Raw genomic sequence first — 20,275 nt, forward strand, 5'->3', positions numbered from 1 at the left:
GCCAGAGTTGCAGCTGTTGGCAAGCCTTTGAGCGGAATGAAATGCGCCATCTTGGAGAATAAGTCCACGATTACTAGAATCGTATTGTATCCGGAGCATGGAGGTAGATCGGTGATGAAGTCCATAGAAAGCGTATGCCAAGGGCGAGGTGGGATGTCAATAGGGCGTAAGAGGCCTGCTGGTCTTTCCTTTTGACTCTTGTTTTGGGCGCATACTCCACAGGACATTATAAAGTCTCTGATATCTTTTTTCCAAGACGGCCACCAGAAGTAGCGCTTGATCTTTTCTGAGGTCTTGGCTATACCGGGATGACCTTCCATTAAAGAGTCGTGATAACAAGAGATTACTTTTTTCTGTAAATCTGTGCTGGGTAGGTATAATCGTTCTTGGAAATACAATAAGTTGTCCTTTACTGTAAAGTCCTTTCCCTGCAGATGCCAATTCTGTATGTCTGCTGGAGTTACAAGTTGCCTGGCTTTATCCTTAACTTCCTCTATGGATTCTGTGGCGATTACACCCAGAATTCTTTGTTCGGGAATGATTGGTACAGGTTTAGGGTTGACCAAGTGTTCTTCCACTCCCATCCGAGAAAGGGCATCGGCTTTACCGTTCTTTGTACCAGGTCGATAGGTAATTATGAAGTCAAACTCGGCAAAGAATAATGCCCAACGGAGTTGTCTAGAGGATTGGGCTTTTGCGGTCTTCAAATATTGCAGGTTTCGGTGATCCGTAATCACAGTAACGGTGTGTCGGGCCCCCAGCAGATAATGCCGCCAAGCCTTAAAGGCAGACTTGATAGCCAGAAGTTCCTTGTCAGTAATCGTGTAATTGATTTCAGGAGGCGAGAATTTGTGGGACCAAAATGCCACGGGATGCAACTGATTGGTTACCGGGTCCTTTTGTGATAGAACTGCCCCCATGGCAAGGCTTGAAGCATCAGTTTCCACGATGTAGGGGAGTTCGGGGCGAGGGTGTTTTAAGATTGGTGCAGAGATAAATTTAATCTTCAAATCCTGGAAAGCTTGTTCCGCCTCGGTAGACCATTCAAAACGTTTGTTTTTCTTTAACAAGGCAGTGATGGGCTGGACTATTCGAGAGAATTCGGGGATAAACCTGCGGTAAAAGTTAGCGAAGCCTAACATGCTTTGCACACCTTTTACGGAGGATGGTGATGGCCATTTGAGAACTGCATCGACCTTCTTTGAATCCATACGCACTCCGCCAGGTGATAATATGAATCCCAAGAATTCAACTTCAGTCACGTTGAAAACACATTTTTCCAACTTAGCGAAAAGTTTGTGTTGACGCAATCTTTCGAGGACCATTTTCACGTGTTTCCGATGTTCAGATTCCGATGAAGAATAAACGAGGATGTCGTCAATGTAAACAACAACACATACATCTATGAGCTCTCTGAGGACATCGTTCATAAAATATTGAAAGGCGGCCGGGGCATTGCAAAGTCCGAAGGGCATGACCTGATATTCAAATAGCCCATACTTGGTGCGGAAGGCCGTCTTCCATTCATCGCCCTCTTTTACTCGTACCAAGTGGTAAGCTCCTCTAAGATCCAGCTTTGTATATATGCATGCTTTTCTGACTTGGTCCAGGAGTTCAGGGATCAAAGGTAACGGGTATCTATTCTTAACGGTGATCTGGTTCAGGGAGCGATAATCGATACAAGTTCTAAGGTCTCCTTCCTTTTTTGGAACGAAGAACAAAGCTGAAGAAGCAGGGGACTTGGAAGGACGAATAAACCCATTTGCCAGGTATTGATCCAGGTATTGTCGAAGGTGAAGGTTCTCAGGCTCGGTGAGGGCATAAATTCTACTACAAGGAGGAGTAGATCCAGGTATCAGGTCTATCTGGCAGTCATAAGACCTATGAGGAGGTAGAGAGTTAGCCTGATCCTTCCGGAAAACATCTTGGTATTCTAGGTATTCGGGAGGTAACTGGGGAGTCTCTGAAGAAATTGCAGCCAGTGCAACACCAGGTGGAGGGTGACAAGTAGAGACACATTCTGGAAACTGGACCGTTCTTGCTCGCCAATCGATCAGAGGATTGTGTTTCTCTAACCAAGGTATTCCTAGAATAATCTGAAACTGAGGGGCCTTGATCACATCGAACACGATCTTCTCATGGTGTCCATCTTGACTTACTAGCGTCACCTCTTGAGTGGTATGCGTTACTGGCCCGGAGGCTATCTCCGTACCATCCACCGTAGTAATGACGTCCTTTACAGCCTTGGGACAAAGAGTTAGATTCATCCTCAAAACCATTTCATGATCCACATAATTGCCGATGGCACCGCTGTCGACGTAAGCTTCAATTGCATGTAATCGATCCGGATTATCAGGGCTAATGAGGACCATAGGTATCACGAAATGCGAGGTCACGGAACTGGTTTTCACGCTCGGCAAGAGGACCTCTATTCTTGTCGGGCGAGGTCGTTTCCCTGCTCAGAGTTTGTAACTTTGGTAACTGCAGCTCCTACTGCCTTCTTGGCAGGTTTCACCGGACAGTCTCGAAGAAAGTGCCCTGAGTTTCCGCAATATAGGCATAATTGCAACTGTTTCCTCCTTTCCCGCTCCCTTTGTGTTAGAGGACCTTTCAGACCCCCTATTTGCATGGGTTCCCCGGAGTCTACTCCTTTGGAAGGAGTTGGCGGTTTGGAAAATACTCGAGCATCAAACTTGGAACGATCGGCCTTCCTGTTCTGCAGCCTGTGATCTATTTGAACGACCAAGTCTATATAATCCTAACAGTCTTGTGGGGGATTCACTACTTGGGCTAAAACGTCTTTGAGCTCTCCACGTAGACCTCTATAAAACAGCGTAATCCTTTTGTCCTCAGGCCATTGAGTTTCCACTATTAGTCTATTGAAAGATGCAATATAAGCCAAAAGGTCTTGATTACCCTGTCGCAACGAAAGAAGCTCATTGTCCAAGGCCTGCCCCTGTGAATGTCTTGCGAACAGTTTTTCCATACTAAGCTGAAAGGCTTGAAAATCATGGAGAACCGGATCATCTTGATTAACTAGAGGGATCGACCAGTCTGCCGCATTGCCACTAAGGTACGAAAGTACAAAATCTACTTTTGCTTGATCAGTTGGAAAGGCTGCTGGCCGGCATAAGAAATGCAACCGGCACTGATTGATAAATACTGCAAACCTCTTTGGGTCACCAGAAAATCGTTCGGGCGGAGCCAGAGGTACATTCCCAGGTAGGTTGATCTGCACTGGATTCATAGAGGATGTTGAAGGAAGATTTGCCCCTGATGCGGGTAACGGGGTCTGTCCGGCTTGTGACTGTAGCACTTGTCTAGCAAGATTGTCTGTTCTCTCCTTGGAAATAATTAGTTCCCTTCTTAGAGCATTCGTTTCCTGACGAGCTGCATGCACTTCTGCCCTTAGTTCCCCAAGTAACCGGGCTAGGGGGTCAGTATCCGAGGTTTCCATAGCGCCTGGGCGAGAGTTTTGCGGTAGGCTTTGCGTTCTGTAACGCTCACCTGATTCTCGCAGAGGCGCCGGTCTTCAAAGGTGATGTGTAGCACCCGGTTGGCTCTTTGGGCTGGACCTCTGTGCACTGTATGCCTGACGTGTAGAGTAAGATGTCTGCAGATAGAAAATATGGGGTTAATGAACTGGGGTTATTGGGGTGTCCCTATCTCTTTCCTCTTCTCCTCTCCTGTAGACCCCCAAAGGTTAACGCTCTCACCTTAGGTAAGTGAATGCCGAGCTCTCCATCTGCCTCGGGGCAGGGTGCTGTAACCAGTTTCTTCACTGAATAGGTAGCGCAGGCCTCTTGACTTCAGAGGACTGCTGTCCGTCGTTTACTGCACGAACGGTAAGTTTCGAGTCATTCAAATGTCTTTAAAGTCTTTAGTAATGATGTCTCTTGTTTTGCAGGGTTCCGGCGATGGCGGATGACGGGCTGAAGTGAGTTGAAGATGGAGCCCGTGTGATGAATAGAAGCGCCTGGAAGCACGTAAGTAAGCGCTTGTTGCCTGCTTCACTATGCGCTCTAACTGTCTTTTTATTTTGCAGGTACGAGTTCGGAGCGGCTGCAGGGTGCCGGAATACCCACTGGATTAGATGTGGAAAGGAGTAATGGCACGTGAGTATTAAAGTTCCCCAATGTCTTTAAACGCACCTTGTTTTGTCTTTCAGATGCGGGATGCAGCGCCGAAGGCCTCCGGAGCGTGCGAAGAGTTGGTAAGCCTTTGCCTTTCAGATGCCGGAATGCTAACCTGTTCTTTCTTGTCTTTATAGGTGTTGCTGAAGACTGGATTCAGGATGGTAAGCCTTTGCCTTTCAGATGCCGGAATGCTAACCTGTTCTTTCTTGTCTTTATAGGTGTTGCTGAAGACTGGATTCAGGATGGTAAGCCTTTTTCCTTAGGCCCAGGACCGGATGCAGAAGACACGATGAGCGTTCTGCTGCAGAGGTTGCAGAATAACGCAAAGCAAGATTCATCCACCGGGTGTGGTTTAAATAGCCTCCCGTAGTGCTTAGGTGTCTCCTTCCACAGCCACGCCTAAGTAAGAAAAGAGTTCCTGGTAAGAAAAGAGTTCCTGCCTTCCAGAAGAATTCCAGTGTTCTGAATCTAGGGAGTGGCTCCAGCCCCACCCAACAGGAAAAGTAGTTCCAAACAGAAGAGGATCAGAGGCTCAACTGGCAGGCAAGTAAGCATCATGGTCTGCTGAAGGTAAGTCCACCCAAGCATTATGAGCCCGGCGCTTCCAGCGCTGGGACTGGGCATATTTATGAGCCTGGTGCCACTGGCGCCAGGACTGGGTCCAAAAGGTCCCAATTGGGACTGGTTGGCACTCGGAACCTGGGTTATGGATCTGCTTCCAAGGGAGTTGGGAAAACCCTGACCTTTTGGAAGCAGAGATCATGACATAATGTAAACCTTGAAGGACTCCCATAGAGTGGCCTGTGATGTTACCGATCCTGTGTTTGTCTCAAAGAACTCCTCGATAGATAGCTCGAGCTCAGAGCAAAATTCCGGGTCTAGCAGGGAAAAGGGCTTCAGTCTCCAACGCCGGGTACAGCCAGGGTCTGGCCCCCAATTCATGGTAATGGTCACTGGAGAGTGGTCAGATAGGGACCTGGGGAGAATCTGTAACTGTGTGACATTCTTAACCAGAACATTGGAGATCACCCACCTGTCAATACGGGAGTAAGAGTCATGGACCGAAGAATAGAAAGAATAAACGCGGGAATCCGGGTAAAAGAACCTGCATGTATCGACCATGGCGAGACGGGGAAGAGACGATAGCGCAGCGTAGGCTGCTCTAGAGAGCTGTCGAGGCCTGGACCCAGACCTATCGAGGGTTACATCAAAAATTGTGTTGAAATCCCCCCCCAGAGGATAGGGACAAGGGGGAAGCTATCGAGAAGGGATGAGACCTGTACATAGAATTCTGGATCATCTATATTGGGGCCGTATATGTTCAGTAGGACTGTCTCCCTATTTTGAAGCATAGCATGAAGCAGTACATATCTGCCCTGAGGATCTATGTGTGAAGAGATGAGAGTGAACTTGAGACTCTTATGGATGAGGGTCATGACCCCGCGGCTTTGGGAAGAGAAATCAGTGGAGAATCTGTGGGGGCCCCATGATTTGGCAAATCTTATGCACTGTTCCGTGCGGGCATGCGTCTCCTGTAAGAAGAGAACCTTGGATCCATGACGCTCGGCCAGTAGCAGTAGCTGCCTCATCTTTTTATAGTTACCCAACCCCCGAACATTCCAGCTCATAAAAGTCAAGTCGCTCCCAGACATTGAAGTGAGAACAGAAATATCAGAGAAAGTACCAATAGCCAGTGGGCCAGTTTAACCACACTGCAGTAACAGTCATGGAGTACCATATCGCGGTCCGTAATTGCTGCCAACGCCAAGCTTTTTGTAACATAACCCCCAACATGTTCCACCCCCACCCACACCCCCCCCCCAATCAGAGGGATGACAATCCCAAAACCCCCCAACAAAAACCAAACCAGTGGCATCAGCGCCTGGGGGCCTGCAGGCCGAATTGGCCGTGTCTCTCCGGGCACGGCAGGACAAGTGAAATGACAAGTGCCAACAGTGAAAACTTGTACGTAGCTTGGGCGGAGATATTGCACATGTTAATGCAGCACGTTTTCATGACAATGATCATTTTAAACAGATTACAGAATATAAAACCAGCGTGACTCCAGTATAGGAAGGTGGCAGGATGCGGGTCCTCCTTGACCGGGCTGGAGGGTAGCAGTAGGATCTTGGACAAAGAGGGGGTATTAGCCTGGGAAATGCTTGTCCAGGAACTTGGAGGCCTCTTCTGGAAGAGTGAAGAAGAACACCCGGTTGGCGTGCTCCACCCGGAGTTTGGCGGGGTAAAGCATGGCATATTTAACTGAGAGATCACGCAGTCTGCGTTTTACCGCCAGGAAAGTCTTGCGCTCACGTTGAACGGCCACAGAGAAGTCTGGGTAGAGGTGAATCCTCGCACCGCCCAGTGAGAGCTCCCCCCTGAGCCTCGCGGCCTTGAGGAGGGCATAGCGGTCACGGTAATTCAGCACACGGGCTATGATGGGCCGAGGAGGAGCACCGGGCTTGGGTTTAGCCGTTAGGGCTCGGTGCGCGCGCTCTATGGAAAATTGCGGGGAAAGTGTGGGTGAGTCGAGGAGTGTCAGCAATGTATGTTAAACAAAGTCTTCCATTGATTCATGAACTTCGTTCTCAGGAACGCCGATGATACGAAGGTTATTGCGTCGTGATCGGGATTCCAAGTCCTCATTCTTCCTTTCCACATCGAGGACCCGATTGGAGAGGGCAATGACCTCGGAGCGTAGAGCCCCCAATGCATCTTCAGCGGAGCCCACCCTTGTCTCGACCTCCGCTACCCGGCTATCCGTCCTCTCAATATGGGCCTTGATAGAGGATATAGTGCCGTTCATATCATCTAGTTTTGAGTGGAGTGCGGTGAAGCCCTCCCGGATAAAATCCATCATATTTTGGGACTCCGGTGCTGTGGTGGACGATGACGCCGCTGGAGCCTGCTCGGTGGTTTCTTCCGGCGGTCTCACCGATGACTTTGCGAACAGATTGATGGAGCTCTGTCTCTTTGAGGCCCCCTTGGTCATCCTGACAAGGTTGGAGTTCCAATAGAGTAAATGGGGGGTCCCAGCAGCTCAAGGAGGTAAGGTACAAGAACCTCGCGGGACGTGTTTTTCGGGGGGGAGGTCGGCGCCTGTAGGCCCGTTGTGTTGGGGCCGTGGCGGCACGTGAAGACAAAGTCAGGAGAGATTCAGGTGAGAGTGGCCCAGGGGCCGAAAGCAGTGGTATGTAGTGGCCGCTGCGGGGGCTGGGTGGTAGTTCAGGCGAGTCTGTAGGATGTGTAGGGAGGAGCCCTGATCGACCCCCCAACGAAATGGACAGGCTGAGACTCCAGATCAGCGATATAAAATGAGCCAAGTCCCAAGGATTTTCAGACCGTGGGGTCCCTGAAAGTGGATAATGATAATGTTGTGGATGACTGGGTCAGGTTTGAGAGATTGCCAGATCCGCAGGGGAGAGGGGCCCCCAGGCGGTATAACTCCGGGGCGAGGTCGACCGCGCTGGGCGAGCACCAGCACACAGAAAGGTGGGCCCCAAGTCGCTGAGGCCGGCGCTACCCCAACGCACCACGTACCTTATTGGGCCCGAGGCCCCACAGTGTGTGTCAACAGGGGGAGCACGGTGCTAGGTGTCCAGGGAAGCACCGCCGCTCGACCCCTCCGCAGTAGTGTCTCCAGCCGTCCGCCCCCAAGTCGAGAAGGACCCCAGTCCGGGGGGAGCCAAATCACAGCGGCGGTGAGGGCACACCGCGAGGCGGCGCCGGGTTCGACGCGGCCGCGGCTGTATGTGTGCCGCCCCACCGCGGAGGCCCCACAGTCAGTAGACCCCCGGCGGGGGCAGGCGAGGATCCCCGCTGGGGTTTGAGACGGCTCCAGCCATTCGAGAAGCCCGGCTTGACTCGCAGCCGAGGAAGGACGTCGGCTAGAAGCCGCCCTGCAGGTGGGGGAAGGGTGGAGAGATCACTGGTTCTCGTTCGAGAAGCCCGGCTCGTCTCGCTGTCGAGGAAGGACGTCGGCTCGAAGCCGCCTTGCAGGTGGGGGAGGGGCGGAGAGATCACTGGTTCTCGGGGCTCCGGCCCCGTTCCGCGTCAGGGTTCGGCCCAGATGGGGCTCAGATCGTCCTCGATCGTGTCGCGCCCTCTGGGGCCCGGGTCACAGCGGCGGCGAGGGCACACCGCGAGGCGGCGCCGGGATCAACGCGGCCGCGGCTGTATGTGTGCCGCCCCTCCGCGATGGCAGGATACGCAGGGTCCGGGCTCCGGCGGGGGCAGGCGAGGATCCCCGCTGGAGCTTGTGACGGCTCCAGCCGTTCGAGAAGCCCGGCTCGACTCGCAGCCGAGGAAGGACGTCGGCTAGAAGCCGCCCTGCAGGTGGGGGAAGGGTGGAGAGATCACTGGTTCTCGTGGTTCCCGGCCCCGTTCAGCGCCAGGATTCGACCCAGATGGAGCTTGGGTCGTCCTTGATCGTGTCGCGCCCTCCGGGGTCCGGTGCGGATCGAAGAAGGTGCCGCAAGATAGGATCCTGTGACTGCCTGCCGCGGAGAGTCACGTTCAGGCGGTCATCTTGTTTGGCGCTCAACAGCGCCCCCCCAATTAGATGTACAATCTTGATAGTCTTCTTGTAGACCTAATCTCTTGTGGGAAACCGCTTTCTATAGGATTCCACCACACTTTTCTTTAGGGTCCAACCTTCACAATGGATAAGCTGTGGAAAACAAGTGTGGGATAGACGAAATTTAGTATTCGAAATATCATCCCGGTTGACATTTTTATTATGCACAACCTGCTATGTATCGATCATCAGCAGAAGGGTATCATTTTTTAGATTGTCACCTTCTTTACATCTATCATGGCATCACATCTCTGCCCCTATTCAGCACCTAGGTTTTTCTAAGTCACAGTTCAACACGGGTACACCTCTGTGTCTCCCAACAGTGATTAACAACATTTCATTTACTACATTGTGGTCTCTTATGATCTTAGGCACCTTACTAGGTATCTCACCAATCAATAGTTAGTAACAAGGTTACTACGAGGGGTGGCGGAGTAAACCTCAATGTTTTTACCTTCAGTTAACTGACTTCTTTTTGTGTGTCTTCTTTATAGGGTTCTTCTGGTTTTAAATTCAATTTAATTTCCAAGGCCCTCTAATGGTGGGATTGCATGACTCTCAAGCGGATGGAAATCACTAGGATCGCTGGGAGGCGTTCCTGTAACAAGTAAATCGCGAGTGAGCCAACTTACACAGCTTAACTTGGTCCTTAATCTATTACCCAAAACATCGTACTATATACCCACATGTACTCCTTTATACTAACCTAAATTAATGGTTTGACGGATTCCTATTTTCTATCATCAATTGGCTTGACGTGTAGCACTTCTTTAAAATCAGTCTTCTTCCATTGTCCCAGGGGAAACACAGCTCAGTATAGTGTGTTCTGAAGCAATGGAAAGAGAAAACGTCAGGTATTTGGCCTTTGATCTATGTCCCGTTATATAATATGAGAGGGATTTAACATGTACCCTAAGGTTCTCTGCTCTTACCTTCACAGGTGATGCCCTTGCCACCTTGTCTGGAGTTAGGATGGCTGCTCTCGTCAAGCTGTCCGACACTCTTTCCGTCGGGTCACACTCCTTTCTCTGGTCGTCGGCCGTTCCCTTCTGCCTCCATTGGTTTGTCCTGCTGTTTTATTGAATTTCAGCGCTCACGTGACCCACAAGTCACGTGATCGGGAGGCAGAGTTCTGGTAATATCTCCCTCTTTAAAACCACAACTCCGCCTTCCTTGCCTCCGGCCCCCGTCTTGCCTGGTCCAACTTGGCCGCCGCAACTCCCCACCAAACGGCAGGACCATCGCTATCCCTGTTACGATCGGCGACGCATTAGCCAGCGGCATCAACTGCACTTAGTTCCCACTCCGTGAGTAGTGCTGATTTTTTTGGTTCCCCCACTTTACCGCGCGGCTAACTTTTCACTAACATCCCCTTTACTTCTTTCAAGCTCTGTCATTGCGAGAAATTATGGTTCCATTCAGTGGTCTCTAACACAGCTCCGCCTTAGCTTTTCACCCGCAGTAATTGCCGATAAGAGGCTCTAGCTCACCCGGATAGACTCCCACTACTAACGTAGTGCGAATCTGTGTGGCTTAAGTCTTCGTAGGGAACACGGCTTTACCTAGCCTGGGGAACACTTTTTCTTAGTCCCTGCATCACAATACATGTACTTAGCTCTCCCTGCGCAAAACAAAGGGTTGTAATTATTTGAATGGACAAGAGTAACAGCATATTTGGACAAATCAGTTCTAATTTAAGACAACCTCTACATAGGGATATCTGCCAGACCAACAAACCCCAACAGTATTTCCTGCTAAGGCTATCTCAGTGCCTGAAATGGCCCAAATGCATCGGGATCTCCAGGGTTAGCTTACTCGGCACAACAAGCCCGACAATCCATTACCTACTACCGGCTTTTTCTCGCTCTAGGTCATATTTCGTCCTGAGTCTTCCTAGCCTCAATGTCTGTTAAAGCAGAAAACAGAGATAGTTTTGTTATTCACTCTTTTCATTAAGTCCCAGTTCTGTGCTTTTTGTAAGAAAAATTAATTCTTTTTCTTTCTGAGCTATCTTTCTCCTGTCGAGATTCACATCGTTCGTGGTTCTAACCATGTAGACCACAGACCATCGTAGCTCATCTACTTTGTGTATCATTTCTATGAAGTGTCCCACAAGCGGGGCTGAATGCACTCTATTTCTTATGCAACTCTTATGCTCTGTGATCCGGATTTTAATTTTTCTTTCCGTCTTCCCTATATATATCTTATTACACGGGCACCAGATGACATATATCACAAACGCAGAGTTGCAATTAGTGAGGACTTTCTGCTTCCATGGGTTCTTTAGGCCTAAATTGATTTCCGTGGTTTTCTTTGTCTGTTGGCAACAGGTACAGGATCCACATGGAAAATGTCCTTCTGGGGCTTTCATACCCCAAGACTGTGTAAGCGTCATTTGCGGTTTTATCTGTTTGGTTATGTCATTCCGCATTACCTGATCTTTTATAGATCTACTTCGTCGAAATGCCATCAATGGTCTCTGCAGTGGAACTTTGCCTTTCTCAAGAATCCCCCAGTTGTGATGAATAATTTTTTGGATTCTATTAGATAAATTACTGAACGTATTTACGAACACCAAATTATCTTTATTCTTGTCTCTGGGGTTTTGCTCAAGAATCGCCTCTCTGTTATTGTTATCTGCTCTCTTCATTGCTTTTCTTGTCAGCTTAGTAGGATAGCCTCTTTCGTGCAGATTAGTTCTCAATTTTTGTGCTCCGTCTCTATAATCTGCACTGTTAGTGCTGTTCTTTTTTAGCCGAATGAATTGACCAAAAGGTAGATTATCGCGTGTATGCCTCGGATGGAAACTTGTGTAATGCAGCAAAGTATTGCGATCAGTGGATTTCTTATATGGTTTCACAAAAAGTTCTCCCTTTACAGGATCCACTTTGATGGTAATATCCAGATAGTTAGTCTCTACCTTGCTTGTGTTTTCCGTAAACTTTAAGTGTTGGTTCTGATGATTAATCCAATCGAAGAATCTTGTTGCCTCATCTTCTTCTCCTCTCCAGATGATCAACACGTCATCTATAAACCTCTTCCACATAAGTATATTCTTCTTATAGGGGTTAATGTCACCAAAGATGCAGTGTTTTTCAAAAGCCTCCATATATAGGTTCGCAATACTCGGGGCTAGAGTGGCTCCCATGGCCGTACCCTGTGTTTGTTTAAAAAAAGAACCATTGAAATGGAATTAACTTTCCGTAAGTGCCATCTCGGCGCACCACATAATGAAAGACACTGGAGTATTGGTATTCATAGTTTCTGTCAGTAATCTTTCTTCCAGTACCTCGAGCGACGCTCTCTGTGGTATATTAGTATACAAGGCTACTACATCTAGGCTGATCAGAATCTCAACATTGTTATCAAAGGGTCTACCTTCAATCTCGTTAATTATTTGTGTTGTATCTTTTACAAATGAATCCATCTTCCTCACCATTGGTTGCATGAAATGATCTGCAAACTTCAAAAGTGGCTCCAAAATTGAGTCGCACCCCGAAACAATAGGTCTCCCTGGTGGTCTAGTTAGGGACTTATGTATCTTGGGGAGTATATAAAATTGTGGAGTCCTTGGTTTATCAACCACTAGGAAAGCCGCTTCTTTTTTCGTTATCCATCTTCTTTCTTCTGCTTTTGTTATTTTCTGATGGATTAATTTTTCTAGTTTTAGCGTGGGGTTTTCCTCCAATTTTTGGTAGTTATTAGTGTCGCCCAGTTGGTTCATACACTCGTCTATATAGTCTTTTCTGTTCAGGATAACCGTGGCTCCACCCTTATCTGCTTTTCTAATTACTATCTGCTCATTAAAGAGTAGTGTTTTAAGGGTGGTTTTCTCTGCCTGGGAAAGATTTTGAAATGTTTTTTCTGTCTTAGTTTTTTCTTCCAACGCAGCGACTTCTTGGATCACCCTATCTTCAAAAACTCGTGCCTCGGCCGTCTGTGTTTGTGATGGAGGGCAGAAATCAGATTTCCTGTGCAGGCCACTGTCTGGTTCGTTATCATCACTTTTATCTGAGAAAAATTGTTTCAAGTGGACTTTTCTCATAAACTGAAAACGATTATGTATATTAGTGGTGACGAAACCTAATCCTTTATTCAAGGCCTTAGTCTCTTCAGGGGTCAATTCATAATCTGATAGATTTACCACAGTGTCTTCATACTGCGGGTCATTACTCGTTGGTCTGGGTCCCATTCTTGTTGGTCCTGTTCTAAAAAATGTTGTCCACCGGGGTGTCCTCTATTGCTATTTCGTCTTGTTCCACCACCTCTCCTTGGTCCCCTTCTACCTGTATTGTAATTTTGGGCATGTCCTCTTCTTCCTGGGTTGTTACCGTCCCCCGTACTGTCTTCACTGGAACTATATGAGGTTCCTCTAAACCTAACTCTTCTTTTAGAGTTACCCTGTTTCTGCATCTGTTCTTCCTGTTCTTTTGTGAAGTAGTCTTCCTGGATGTAAGGGAAGGCTTTTTCATGGGTAAACTGCTGTATATCTTTTTTAAGACGTCTGATCCTTTCCTTTGTTAAGTCTTCTTTAAATGCCTTCATATCACTCAGTAGTTCGTCTACTCTCTTTTTATATTGTTCAATAGGCACAATTTTTTTGATCTCCTCTTCCAATTTTTTTAGATCTATAGCTATTTTCTCTGTAGTTTGTTTAGCAGTGTCAATTATTAATATCACCCAGTCTCTACCACATTTATTACCAATGTAGCTCCACTGTGGTAGAAACTCTTTATTTTCTAGAAAGATCCTTGGCTCGTTTCTTACTACAAGTCCCATCGGCAATATGCTATTTCTTAGATACTCCAACATTATGCTCCCATGCAATTCAGATCTAATTAATCTCTTTTTCATCTGGGTCAATTCGTCCCAGCTGGTCAGGTTAGATGTATCACCCAATTCTCCTCCAAACAATGTTGAATTACTCAGTAGTTCAGTGATGTATTCATCATCATAGCTTTTACATTTATCAGCGGCCATGTTCAAACCTATGTCTTATTGTCACCTATTGCTATCAGGGCGAGAGTGATACCATATCACAGATATATTAACACAATTCAATTTGTCTCACGACTCAACAGTCGTACAGACCCACAATCAACTTAGAGAGACTAGAGGTAATATTTTCTACGACCAACAGTGAACAGCCCTCTAAAAACAGAACTTTTCAAACAATACACAATGTTCACTCGGTCCCTTGCTTCCCCAAGTCCATAAAAGGATGAACCTTACTGTGTGAGATTAGTAGCCATTAAATTCTCATAAACTGTACCACATATTATCAAAAATAGTTATTTATTTTTCATGTTTCAACAGTAAAAAAGCTTTTTATCTTTTTTTCTTTTTTTCACAGCTCCATTAATATGGAGAATTGTTCAAGTTGTATACCAAATCACAGTACCTGCGACATTATCATACATTATCGCTGTGCACATTTAATCTCATGTATCTTTTGACCATTTAATATTTTACAAAATTCATTTCTTAATCAATGTGCCTGCAAGTGTTTTCTCAAAGGAGTCTTCTGAGAGTTAATGACTTCATTGGAGTTGTAAACACGGAACTGGTGTAATAAAAATGTCTTGATCATGTCTGCCTTCATCCACTTGATTTAAAAACACCCTGCGTGTCTTTCGCTGAAGTCCTGTTAAAAACAAGCATTGACAAAGCCAAACGTTTTGGCTTGTGCATAAGTATTAGGCATTTGCCAGGCTATTAGCTGCTTAGGTACTGAAACCATTTTGCACCTGGTACCATCAACGGCCAGCTAATACCAGTACAGAAGTGCCTTTCCCATGCCTACATGAAAGCCCAAACTGTTAGCATTGCCAATGCTCTTTTTGCTTTAACCTTGATGCACAGGACTATGCATGAAGGTTAAAGCAAACTGTTTCGGGAGGATAGCTCAGGGGCAACACGCTTGTCTTGGACCAACACAAGTTCGATCCCTGGGTCTGTGCTTAGAAACCTCTGGGTATTAGACGCGTTATAAGTAACCCATCAAAACATACTAATTGGCTAAATTGGTCCACATTGGATTTAGGCCAATCTAGCCAGTAATAACCCTTCCTTATGGTGCACAGTCAGCCTGCACATACTTTCTGTGGCATGGCATTTTTACTGGCTGGGAGTCCGTATATGGTAATAATGGCATATATTGATGCAGCCTGCATGGACATACATGGGAACAACCAGCATGAATATATTTTTATACTAGCATATGTTGTGTGGCAAGGTGGCATGAAATGTATTGGAAAATGTTACCGTGCACGGTTTGTGATTTGCAACTATTGGGGTTTTCCATGTGCTCCCATACAAAACCAATTGCAAACTGTTTGTATTTCTACCCAATTTTGCAAAGACAGTGCTGTAAAATGCATACTTTTAACCCAATGTTTCAAAAATCTTGGGAGTGAGAACCCTCCTCAAGCAACCTTTGTTCCGTTTGGGCTCCCTCACTGTGCTCTGTAGATCCTGCATAATTGGCGCAAACATTTAAGCCTCTTAAGTTCAGAAATGTACCAGCCTCCACTGTACATCATCTATCTGTCACTGTGTATGATGTGTGTTTTAATGCGCACACAGGGGCAAGGTGCTCCTTGATGCTGGCGTCACGCTCCACATGCGTCATGCCATCCTATATATATTCATGCATATGATACAAAAGTTAGTCTGGCATAAACCTTTCTTCAGTAGAGAAGTCTAACTTTGCTGTAATTGATTTGCAGTTGTAGTAATAAACCATATTTGAGATCCTTCTAACAAACTCAAGGGGAGATTTCTTGAGTCTCCTGTTTGGGGAGGTGCTGCCGCTGGCCCAGTGCAAAGAAATTGTAAGGGGGCCTCACCAAATGTTTTGCCCCAGGCCAGGGCCGTCACGAGGGGGGGACAGGAGGGGCAACCTTCCTTGGGCCTCGGACTTGCGGGGGGCCTCGCGGCACCCTCTCCTAAGTAGAAGGCAGCACAGTCCACCCGTCTCCTTTATTCTCATAGGGGACTGTGCTGTCTGCTCTCCGCCCCTACAATGATTTTGCTGTTTGTTCCGAAACTGTTTGGCTCTGAAACAATCAGGAAAATAACGGGAGACAGCAGGGCTCAGAAGTGAGCTCTGCTGCCTTCCGTTATTCAGCTGGCAACGTAGACATGCTGAATGACAGGAAATGACTCCTCTCCTGTCAGTGTGTTCACGTTGTTCAGCGTGCCCACGCTGAGTGATAGAGACGTTATTTCCTGTCAGGCAGGATGTCTACGTGTCGGAGTGAGAGAGGACCGTCTGATCCCCCGTGGCTGCATGGGTGCTTTTCAACGGTGTGGAGGTAAATTAAGTGTTTTTATTTTAAATTAAATGTGTATATATGTGTATTTAAATTAGTATGTATATGTGTATGAATGCATGCGTGCATGTTGGTGTTTATATTTGTGTCAATGCTGTGTTTGTTTTTATGTATACATGCATGCAAGGAGTTGTGCGACTGGTGGATGAATTCATGTGTGAAAGTGTTGTATGTGAGTGTGTGTGTGCAGCCCCACCCCTAAATGCAGCTGCCCTACGGGCCACTTCATTAAGGGGTGGGATCATGGCATCATAGGTGTACCTAGGCTAAAATTTCAGGGGGTGGGGGACTAAAATTTCATTTCAAATGTTGGGAGAGGCGCTAACTTTAGAGGCTGTGAGGGAGGGGAAAACTTACTTGTGTGGGGGCATCTAACATCTTTCCACATTCAAATGAGACTATTCTGGGGAAGCTTCAATGTTACAAGCAGCTACCTCTCGCCTTCATTTCTGAAACATCACACTTAAGGACTGCAGTGCGAATGAGATGTCTCATGTCACCACTTCCCTTCTAATCACTCCCCTAGCATGCAAGCGCTAACACCACATCATGATTTCAATTACCTAAAAATGCCTGCAAATGAATGCAGGTGCTAACAGTGAAACGTTGTATGTTAGTAATTGCTGGGCCTTTGTTAATAGCGAAGCCCAGGCACCATTTACTGTTTGTGTCCTGTTCCGTTTGGCCCGGCTCTGTTGGTCAGCCCGGAAGGGGCTGGATGACAGTATTGAATGCGGATAGTGAATGGGGCCAATAAACCCATTGCGCTGTCGGTCTCCCCACTGAGTGATGACATCTGGGCCTTTCAGCTTTTACAGTTCGAATGGGCCCCCAAGCAGCTGCCCACATGTTGGCATTCTTATGACACAGAAACCTACTGATAATCAGCAGCTTTTAACCAGCTTGCTGCATTATTTTGACTTCACTATTGATTTTAGCACTCCACAGGTGCGGTGGTCTATTTTTCCAATCAGTAAGGCAAGGGGTGCCCCCAAAGATCAGAAAGAAATGGGCCCCCACCAGCCGTGACACATCTTCACCAGCCCTGCTCCTACTTCCCTCCAATTTCCCTGAGCCCAGCTAGGAATCTGAATAGCAATTCCACCTTCCCTTTGGCCACTAGTCGTACCTTTTATCGCAATTCAGAGGCTGTTTACTTTCATAATGCTATGCTAGTCTCTGGAGAGGTGGGCTATCAAAAAACTGAGACCAGAAGTTAAGACTTTGGCTTTATCAAAGTGAGTCTGTTGATAACGCATGGATAGGTTTTTGTGCTCTGCATGTTTGATGCTGATGCTGCTCCTTAACGAGTGCTACGGGCTGGCGACACATCGAAAGAGGCCTTCTGCCTCAAAGTGGCCAGGGGCTGGCGCCGCCCTTGCAGCCAGGTCGAGTCAACAAAGCCCAACATTTCAGGAGGGGGCTAGAGCCTGATCTGCTCAATGCTGTTGCACCACTGCATGGCATTCTTTTTGTTTGGGTTATTGGGTGTGCCAACAATGAGCCAAAACGATTGCTTTAGCGAACAGACAGTGTTGGAAAGAAACGTTTTTCATGGGACATCGCTCCTACCGCAGTGAAAGAGGCTGGGTCCAGCGACGGGAGGATTAGGAGGGTGTAGGGCAGGTATTTTAGTCACCCCCATGAACATTTTCCTCTTACCCTCAGAGGATTTACTGCAGCAAAGTTCAAAATATACACCCCTTTTAAACCTAAAAAAGTACATCAATATTTCCAGTACAGTGCAACATTGACAAGGGATTTCACAGAGCTCCTGCTTAGCTCTTCAAGTGGTCTTGTGGGGAAGTGTCTCACTTTGGAACCTAACGACCACGGTTCAAATCCCTGCCCAACATAGTTTAAAGCATGAACATACCACAGCATTCTAAAATAAATATATAGCGCACATAGGTTTCCCAAAGTGGGGAGCTATATCTGCGATCTGGTGAGTAATTTTTTGCCAGATCCTGGATCTGGGAAGATCCATCCCAATAACAGCATTGAGTACAGATAGGAAGACATGGCATATGAGGAGGGACACAAAGCTTGTAGATGTTGTTAAGTTATTTGCCCACCCATTGACTTCTCATGGCCATGCTAATCCACCCAGTTCCTGCCCTCCCCACCCAAAACACCTCTTTATTGGAACTCTTTGACATAGCTTTAATTAAGCCTTGCCATCAAACTTTGCTCCCAATGTGCCTGCAAGCGTTTTCCCAAAGGAGTCTTCTGAGAGTTAATGACTTCATTGGAGTTGTAAACATGGAACTGGTGTAATAAAAATGTCTTGATCAGGTCTGCCTTCAGCCACTCGATTTAAAAACACCCTGTGTGTCTTTGCTGAAGTCCTGTTAAAAACTAGAATTGGCAAAACCAATAGTTTTGGCTTGTGCATAGGTATTAGGCATTTGCCAGGCACTGCTATTAGCTGCTCAGGTACTCAAACAATGTTGCACCTGGTACCATCAACAGCCAGCTAATACCAATACAGCAGTGCCTTTCCCATGCCTACACGAAAGCCCAAACTGTTAGCATTGCCAATGCTCTTTTTGCTTTACCCTTGATGCACAGGACTGTGCATCGAGATTAAAGCAAACATACTACTTGGCTAAATTGGCCCACATTGAATTTAGGACAATCTAGCCAGTAATAACACTTATAGTACATAGTCAGCCTGCGCACATTGTGTGGCATGGCATTTTAACGGGCTGGGAGTCCGTACATGGTAATAATGGCATATACTGATGCAACCTGCATGGACATACATTGGAACTACCAGCATGAATATATTTTTATACTAGCATATGTTGTGTGGAAAGGCGGCATGAAATGTATTAGAAAATGTTCCTGTGCATGGTTTGCGATTTGCAACTATTGGGATCTTCCATGTGCTTCCATACAAAACCAATTCAAAGAAAGTGCTGTAAAACGCATAATTTTAACCCAATGTTTCAAACATTCTTGTGAGTGAGTACCCCCCTCAAGCAACCCTTGTTTGGTTTGGAATCCCTCACTGTGCTTTGTTGATCCTCCATGATTGGCGCAAACATTTAAGCCTCTCAAGTTCATAAATGTACAGGCCTCCACTGTACATCCTCTATCTGTCACTGTGTATGATGTGTGTTTTAATGCGCACACAGGCACATGGTGCTCCTTAAGGCTGGCGTCTTGCACCACATGCGTCATGCCAACCTATATATATTTATGCATATGATACAAAAGTTAGTCTGGCATAAACCTTTCTTCAGTACAGAAATCTAACTTTGCTGCAGTTGATTTACAGTTGTAGTAATAAACCATATTTGGAATCCTTCAAACAAACTCAAACTTTGCGGAGATGCCAATGTTTTGCCCCAGACCTCACTACATCTTGTGACAGCACTGATACGGGATGCCGTGTGAGTGTGCTTCATTCCCGGCACAGTTCCAAATTATTTAATACACAGCTATGAACCCTCCGAATGGTATCTATTTTGCCAACCTCTAAAGCCTGAAAAGTAGATCCACGCAGACCTCCAGATGAACTGGTCTGCTGTTAAATCTCTGTTACCAGTTTAATGGTATCCGCTACAGAGTGTAATTTGCTTTCTGAATTTGAGAACATTCAGACATGTAATTGCTAATTTTACTATAACCGGTAAGACAGCTATAGCTCGTAAAATAACTCCGTGGGTTGAGCGCTCACTGCTGCGATGGCGTTTGTGATCTGCGGGTCAGAGGTTCGAATCCCGGTATGGCCAACTCAGCCTTTCATCCTACTGAGGTTGATAAATGAGTAATAGCACAGGTTGGGTGATAGTGTATGTATATTTGTTCTATATATAAAGCGCTTGAGCGTAAGTGCTATATAATAAGACATCATTATCATTTGGCCTTGGACGACATCTGGCATTCTCAGTAATTTAGTAATATGGGCCTATACACACTGATAATAACGATACATTTGATGATCCATTCTGGTGTGAAATGTGTATCACATTACAGTGATATCGTAACCATATTTTTCGTAGTGTACTTAGGAACAATGCTATGTGATACCACTTCCTGTTTTGTCAAGGGGTGAAAGGTTGTGTACCATCGCCTCTCGTGATGTCACTTTGGGGTGGGGTCACATGACATTACTTCCTGTGATGTCAGAGGTCAAGGGTCGTGTGATGTCACTTCCGCTACCCCTGGTATTTTGGTGAAATGATGTCCCTCGTCCTGTCATTTGTTTTTGATGATAAATC

At 46.6% G+C, this 20,275-nt stretch overlaps 1 protein-coding gene and 1 long non-coding RNA gene across 2 annotated transcripts in view; one reads left to right on the forward strand and one right to left on the reverse strand.

Annotated features, from left to right (window-relative positions):
• LOC138567660 (uncharacterized) overlaps window positions 1-20,275 on the reverse strand; it is a 176,326-nt gene that overhangs the window by 75,513 nt on the left and 80,538 nt on the right. The gene's annotated exons all lie outside the window — the stretch shown is intronic.
• The window catches only part of LOC138567653 (beta-1,3-galactosyltransferase 5-like), a 79,470-nt gene continuing 75,129 nt past the window's right edge, over window positions 15,935-20,275 (forward strand). The window contains exon 1 of the mRNA XM_069646127.1: window positions 15,935-16,028. The gene's annotated coding sequence lies outside the window, so the exon portion shown is untranslated. The remainder of the gene's footprint in view (window positions 16,029-20,275) is intronic.

This window comes from Ambystoma mexicanum, chromosome 1p (assembly GCF_040938575.1).
Source record: "Ambystoma mexicanum isolate Mex_15411 chromosome 1p, UKY_AmexF1_1, whole genome shotgun sequence".
Classification (NCBI taxonomy): Eukaryota; Metazoa; Chordata; class Amphibia; order Caudata; family Ambystomatidae; genus Ambystoma; species Ambystoma mexicanum.